The following is an 8,404-nucleotide window of genomic DNA, read 5'->3' on the forward strand; positions in this document are numbered from 1 at the left end:
AATAGTATGTACCAATAATCTTAAATGGAAATGGATTAAATGCTCCAATCAAAATACATAGGGTTCCCTGGCTGGTGTGGCTCAGTAGTTGAGCATCAACCTATGAACTGTGAGGTCACAGTTTAATTCCCGATGAGGGCACATGCTCAGGTTGCCGGCTCAACCCCCAGTGGGGCGTGTGCAGGAGGCAGCCCATTAATGTTTCTCTCTCACCATGGATGTTTCTATCCCTCTCCCTTCCTCTCTGAAATCAATAAAAAATATTTTTATTTATTTTTCATATATTTTTATTGATTTTTTTAGACCACCTAGGGCTAAAACATTTTTTTAAAAAAAGACATGGGGTAGCTGAATAGGTAAGAGAACATGACCCAAAATATATGCTTTCTACAAGAGACCCACACAGGATGAAAGTGAAGGGATGGGATAAAATTTTCCATGCAAATAAAAACAAAAAAAATGGGGTATCAATACTCATATCTGACAAAATAGACTTCAAAATGAAGGCCATCACAAGAGACAGTAATGGTCAATACATAATACTAAGGGGATTGTTCCAACAAGATGATATAATCCTGGTAAACATGTACCCAATATAGGAGCACCTAAAAAAACTTCTGGAGGACTTTAAGGGAGAGATTGACAATACTACAGTCATAGTAGAGGACTTTAAAACCCCACTGACTTCACTGGGTAGATCTCCTAGACAAAAAAAATCCATAAGGAAACAGTGACTAAATGACACACTGGATAAGATGGATTTAATTGACATTTACAGAACACTTCACCCCAAAGTTGCAGAATATACATTCTTCTCAAGTGCACATGGGTCATTCTCAAAGATAGACCACAATTTACAATAGCAAAGATCTGGAAACAGCCTGAATACCCATCAACAGGTAAGTGGATAAAAAAAAGCTGTGGTACATTTACACCATGGAATACTATGCAGCAGTAAAAAAGAAGCATTTCTTACCCTTTCAGATAGCATAGAGGGACCTGGAGAGTATTATGCTAGCAAAATAAGCCATTCAAAGAAATACAAGTAGCACATGATCTCACTCATATGTGTAATCTAATGAACAAAATGAACTGATGAACAAAATATATCCAGACATAGAAGCATGGAACAAGCCTGTCTGTAAAATCTCAGAGGGGCAGGGGTGGTGGGTGGTAAGAGACTAACCAAAGAACTTTTATGCACAAATAGTGTGGTGAAGACATGTGGTGGGGGGCAGGGGTGGGCTACAAGAGGTTAGTGGATAAAAAAATGGGGACATATGTAATACTTTCAACAATGAAGTTGTTTTTTTACCTGTGAACAATAAAGATTTTTTAAAAACTCTTTGAAAATTTAATATGCTTCAGTTATCTATATATATAAAAGCCTAAGCAACTGGAACAACTGGTCGTTATGATGCGCACTGACCACCAGGGGGCAGACAATGCAGGAGCTGCCCCCTGGTGGTCAGTGCACTCCCAGAGCCAACCTCCTGCAGTCCCACCACCTGGCCCCAGGGCTGGGACTGGGAACCAGGGATGGGTGGCGGTGGACACGGTCCCTTTCCCAGGGTACCAAGGGCCAGCTCCCTTGGGGCCAGTGACCAATCCCCTATGCCCTGTTTCTCCCCCCGGGCCGGCAGGCCCCGATTGGCCCACTACCCATCCACTGTGGTGGCGGCAAGGAAGGAGGAGGGGGGTTGGCGAGGAACCAGAGGGCATTGGCGTCTGGTGTGTGTTCCTTCCACACCCAGCCCGGCAACCATCACCTCCTCTCCAGCCTGGCCCTTATCGGCCTAGCCCCAATTGACCCTAATCACTGGCCAGACTTAGGGACCCCACCTGTACACGAATTTCGTGCACCGGGCCTCTAGTCTTTTGATAATACTTTGGGAAATTTGTAAAGTGTTGGTGTTTATTCTTCTTTAAATATTGGTAGATGGAAAGAAAAACACAATCCTCTGTGTATCCTCTGCTCTCAATACTCTACTCCCACAGTACTTCACTGCTGACACCATATATGCAGGTTTTCCTCACATCAAGCAATTCTGTGACACCAGCTAGGTGTTCTGTTTTAACTCAGTTCTATCTACCAGGAGATAGCATCAGATCCCACAAGTAGAGTGTTCAGTCCTACAACACCGCTTCCACCCCCATTTCAGATGCCAATTGCAAGTCCCAGATTGCCTGTGCTTTTGATTGGAGGTTCCCATGATCCCCCTCCTCAGGTTTGATTAATTTGCTAAAGCAGCTCACAGAACTCAATAAACCTTTTAATTTACCAGATTATCAGTTTATTATAAAAGGATATAACTCAGGAACAGCCAGATGGAATAGCTGCAAGGTATGTGGGAAGGGGCATGGAGCTTCCATGTCTTCTCTGGAAGAGTGAGTCTTCTAGCACCTCCATGTGTTTACCAACCTCGCAGTTCAGAGATTTTTTTTTATGAAGGCTTCATTACATAGGCATGATTAATTAAATCATTGGCCATTGATGATTAGGTCAACCTCCAGCACCTGTCCCCTCCCCTCAGGTGGGGTGGTGGGAGGGAAGTGGGGAGGAACTGAAAGATCCACCTCTCTATAATTATGGTTTTCCCCTTGGCAACCAGTTGCCATCCTTAGGTTACTTGGGGCTTTGCAAAGGTCACCTCATTAATATAAACTCTGATGTTGTTGAAAAGGGCTTGTTATGTATAACGAGACAACACCTTTATTGTTCTCATCACTTAGGAAATTCCAAGCGTTCTAGGAGTTCTGTGCCAAGAACAGGATGAAGATCAAATATATATTTCTTATTATAAAGAAAAAAACAATATCAATAGAATTCACCAGTGCAGCTGTCTGGTTCTAGGCTTTTCTCTTCAGAAAGTTTTAAAAAAGATTTTTATTGACTTCAGAGAGAAAGGGAGAGGGAGAGGATGATAGAAACATCAATGATGAGAGAGAATCACTGATCGGCTGCCTCCTGCACACCCCACACTGGGTATCAAGGCCACAACCCAGGCATGTGCCTTGACCAGGAATCGAACTGTGACATGGTTCATAGGTCAGCCACTGAGCCACACTGGCCCAGCAGAAAGTGTTTTTTTTTTAATAACTAATTTCATCTATTTACTTGTTCGTTTGTTTTAATATATTTTATTGATTTTTTTACAGAGAGGAAGGGAGAGGGATAGAGAGAAACATCAATGAGAGAGAAACATCGATCAACTGCCTCCTGCACAGTCCATTGGGGATGTGCCTGCAACCAAGGTACATGCCCTTGACTGGAATCGAACCTGGGATCCTTCAGTCCACAGGCCGACGCTCTATCCACTGAGACAAACCGGATAGGGCATATTTACTTGTTATAGGTCTTTTCAGACTTTATATTTCTTCTTGACTCATTTTTGGTAGTTTGTGTCTTTCTAGGAATGTTTATTTCTTCTAGGTTATCTAATTGTCATACAATTGTTTATAACAGCAAATTGCAACCTTTTTCATCTCATGGCAGACATAAACGAATTAATAAAATTCTGCAGCAAACCAAAAAAAATTATTTTGCCAATATGACAAAAATAGGTATGATTTTGATTTATTCACAATAGACAAATATTGTCTTGTCATTTTTTAAATTTGACAATCTAAGGGGAAAGAGGCCAATGCCCCTAACTAAATAGTCAGGTATTGCATGTTTTAAAAATTCTTGCAGCACACCAGTTGAAAATCGCTTATTTATAGGATTGTCTTACAATCCTTATTTCATTCATGATTTTAGTAATGTGAATCCTCTCACTTTTTTCTCTTTTTCTTGGTCAGTGTAGTTAATGATTTGTTACTTTTGTTATTTTCAAAAACAAAAATGTGGTTTCATTGATTTTTCTCTATTGTTTTCATGTTCTCTATCTCATTAATTTCTTAATGTTTGCATCCTTCTACTTGTTTTGTGTTAAGTTTGTATTCTTTTCATAGTTTCATGATGTGGAAGATTAGGTTATTTACATCTTTTTCCTTTTTAAAAATATAGTTATTTACAGCTATAATTTTTTTCTCTAAGCTCTGCTTTAGTTGCATCTCGTAAGTTTTGGTATGTAGTGTTTTCATTTTCTTTCATCTCAAATTAATGTGTAATTTACCTTTGTTCTCTTTTTAAACCCAATAGTTTTTAAGGAGTGTATTTTTTATTTCCCACATACTTGTGAAAGCCCCAGATGTCCTCATGATACTGATTTCTAATTGCATGCTCTTTTGATTGTAAAACATTTTGTATTATTTCAATCCTTTTAAATATTTTGAGATTTTATTTATGGCTTGACATAATTACTGGGAAAAATAGAACAAGCTAAACTAAAGGAAACAGAAGGAAGGAAATAATAAAGATTACAGTGGAAATAAACATAATAGAGTATAGGAAAACAAAATGGACAAACTGTTAGCTACACTCACTAAGACAAAGCAAGAACACTCATTACTAAAATCAGGAACAAAATGGGGACATCACTACTGACATTAAAGAAATAAAGAGAATTATAAAGGAATTATATGAATAACTACATGTTAACAAATTAGGTAACCTAGAAGAATGTACATTTTCTAAAAAGACATACTGGCCCAGCTGGCATGGCTCAATGGTTGAGTGTCGACCTATGAACTAGGAGGCCAGGGTTCAATTCTCCGTCAGGGCACATGCCCAGGTTGCGGGCTCGATCTCCAATAGGGGGCATGCAGGAGGCAGCCCATCAGTGATTCTCTCTCATCATTGATGTTTCTATCTCTCCCTCTCCCTTTCTTTCTTAAATCAATAAAAAATTTTTTTAAAGATATACTGCACTGAAACTGATTAAAGAAGAATTTGAAAATTGGAATAGACCTATATAAAGAGATTGAATGAGTAATCCAAAAACCTCAAAAAGAAAAGCCCAGGCCCAGCCAACTTCACTGGTTCATTACACCAAAATTTTAAAGAAAAATTAACTACAAACAGTCCAGCCGGCATGGCTCAGTGGTTGAACATCAACCTATGAATCAGGAGGTCACGGTTCAGTTCCCAGTCAGGGCATATGCCTGAGTTGTGGGCTTTGTCCCCAGTGTGTAGCATGCAGGAGGCAACCAAATGACTCTCTCTCATAATTGATGTTTTATCTCTCTCTCCTCTTTCTGAAATCAATTAAAAAATATATTTTATAAACCTTTAATATTCTTCCAAAAATAAAAGAGAGAACATGAAAAAAAAGAGAGAGAACATGTCTCAATATATTCTATGATGTGAGCATCACACTGATATAAAAACAGAAAAAAATTACAAAAATGGAAACTACAGAACAATATTCCTTATGGATATACACACAAAATTCCTCTACAGAATACTACAAAAATAATCCAACATCATATACATATATAAAGGATACCATTATCAAGTGGAATTCACTCCAGGAATCTAAGTCTGGTTTGAAATCTGAAAATCAATCAACATAAAATGCCATATTAACACAGTAAAGGAAAAACACATGATCATATCACTAGACACAGAAAAAGCATTTGACAAAATGGGAACTTCCTCAACCTGGTAAGGATATACCCAAATGTAACTATAACTTACATCATACTTCATGGTTAAAGATTTAATGTTTTTCCCTTAAAATCAGAAGATGAGAATGTCTAATCCCCCTACTTTTATTCAGTATTGAACTCTAGGTCTAACTAAGGCAATTAGGCAAGAAAAATAAATAAAAGGCATCCAGATTGGAAGGAAGAAGTAATTCTATCTCTATTTATAGTCATGATCTTGTAGATAATACTCCTAAGGTATCCACACTGAAAAAAAAAGCTTTTAGAACTAATAAATGTATTCAGAAAGGTAGCAGAATACAATATCAATATACAAAATGAGTTATATTTCTGTAGACTAGCAATGAACTATCTGAAAATGAAAATTAAGAAAATGATTCTTTTAAAAGCATCAAAAAGAATAAAACACTTTAGAATAAAATTTAATCAAAGAAGTGCAAAATTTGTATGCTGAGAAAAAAAACCATTTTTAAAAGAAATTAAAGAAGGCGTAAATAAATGTTAACATATACTGCTTCATGGGTTGTAAGACTTAATATAGTTAAATTGTCAATACTTCCTAAATTGATCTCATTCATTGTAATCTGTATCAAAACTCCAGCTGATATTTTTTCAGAACTTGACAAGCTGATACCAAAATTCATAGACATCCAAAGTAACCCAGAATCTCCAAAATGATCTTGAGAAAAAAGTAGAAATCAGGCCTCACAGTTCTCAATTTCCAAATTCATTACAAAGATACAGTAATCAAGACAGTGTGGTGCTTGTATAAGGATAGACATATAGATCAATAAAACATAATTGAGAGTCTAAAACTAAGCCTTCATATTTATGGTCAATGCATTTATTATTTTTTTATCCTCACCTGAGAATATGTTTATTGATTTTAGAGAGAGAAAGGAGAGAGAGGAACATTGATGTGAGAGAGAAACATTGATCACTTGCCTCATGCACATGCCCTGACCAGGGATGGAAACTGCAACCTAAGTATGTGCCCTTCCTGACCAGGAATCAAACCCACAACCTTTTTGGTGTACTGCCGACCCTTCAACCAACTTAGCTACCCCTACCTGGCCATGGCAGTTCAATGCATTTTTGACAAATATACCAAGACAATTTAATAGGAAAAGAATCGTTTTTAAAGAAATGGTGCCAGTCAACTGGATATCTACATACAAAAGAATGAATTTGGGCCCTTACTTTTCATGATATAAAAACTCAAAGTGATCTCTGGCCGGTGTGACTCAGTTGGTTAAGTGTCAGACCATGCACCAAGAGGTCGCCAGTTTGATTTCTAGTTATGGCACATGCCTGGTTTGTGGGCCTCATCCTGATAGGGGGTGTGTGGGAGGCAGTCAATCGATGTTTCTCTCTCCCTTCCTCTCTAAAACTAATAAAAAAGTTAAAAATAAAAACACCTCAAAACGGATCATAGTTCTGAGTGTAAGCGCTAAACCTATAAAACTCTTAGAAGTAGATGTTTCCATTTCTCTCTCTCTTTCCCTTCTTCTCTGAAATCAATAAAAGTATATTTTAAAATAAATAAAACTTAGAAGAAGTAAACATAGGAGTAAATATTGGTTACCATAGGTAGGGTATGGTTTCGTAGAGATGATACCAAAGTATAGTCAATGAAGATAAAACAGATGAACTTAATCAAAATAAAAAACTGTGCTTCAAAAGACACCATCCAGGAAGTTAAAGAAAACCCACAGAATGAGAGAAAAGATTTGCAAATGATATATCTGATAAGGGCTTGTATCCAGAATAGATAATGGTCTCTTATGAGTCAACAATAAAAAGGCAAATAACCTAATTCTAAAATGGACAAATGTGTTGAATAGATATTTCTCTAAAAAAGATATACAAATGGGCACTATACCCATGAAAATATATTTGATATCATTACCCATTATGGCAATGCAAATCACACCTCAATGAGATATCACTTCACATTCACTAAGATAGATTTTTCAAAAGACAGACAAGAATAAGTCCTGGTGAGAATATTAAGTAATTGGAACCTCATACATTGTTGGTGAGAATGTGAAATGGTACAGCCCCTTTTAAAAACATTTAGCACTCTGGTGTGGTTTAGTGGTTAGATCGTTGGCCCACAAACCAAAGGGTTGTAGGTTTGATCCCTGGCCCAAGCCAGGACACGTGCAAGAGGCAATCAATGAGTCTCTCTCACATCGATGTTTCTCTCTCTCTCCCCCTGCCTCCCTACCTCCCACTCTCTCTAAAAACTCAATGGAGCCCGGCTGGCGTGGCTCAGTGGTTGAGCATCAACCTATGACCAAAAGGTCATAGTTCGATTCCCAATCAAGGCACATTCCCGGGTTGAGGGCTCAATCCCCAGTAGGGGGCATGCAGGAGGCAGCCAATCAATCATTCTCTATCATCATTGATGTTTCTGTCTCTCTCTCCCTCCCACTTCCTCTGTGAAATCAATATTTAAAATATTTTTTAAAAAATAGAATTAAATTTGCCCTAGCTGGTTTGGTTCAGTGGATAAAACATCAGCCTGAGGACTGAAAGGTCTGGGGTTCGATTCCAGTTGAGGGCACATGCCTGGGTTACGGGCTTGAGCTCCAGTAGGAGGTATGTAGGAAGCAGAAGATTGATGATTCTCTCTCATCATTGATGTTTCTATCTCTCTTTCCCTCTCCCTTCCTCTCTGAAATCAATAAAAATATATATTAAAAAATTAAATTTAAAAAATGGAAAAAATATCCTTGGGTGAGGATTAACAAAATAAAAATAAAAACATTTAGCAATTCTTCAAAATTTTAAACCTAGTTACCACATAACCCATTAATTATATTCATAGGTACACATACTCCAAATAATT

Source organism: Myotis daubentonii, chromosome X (genome assembly GCF_963259705.1).
Source record: "Myotis daubentonii chromosome X, mMyoDau2.1, whole genome shotgun sequence".
In the NCBI taxonomy this organism is placed as follows: Eukaryota; Metazoa; Chordata; class Mammalia; order Chiroptera; family Vespertilionidae; genus Myotis; species Myotis daubentonii.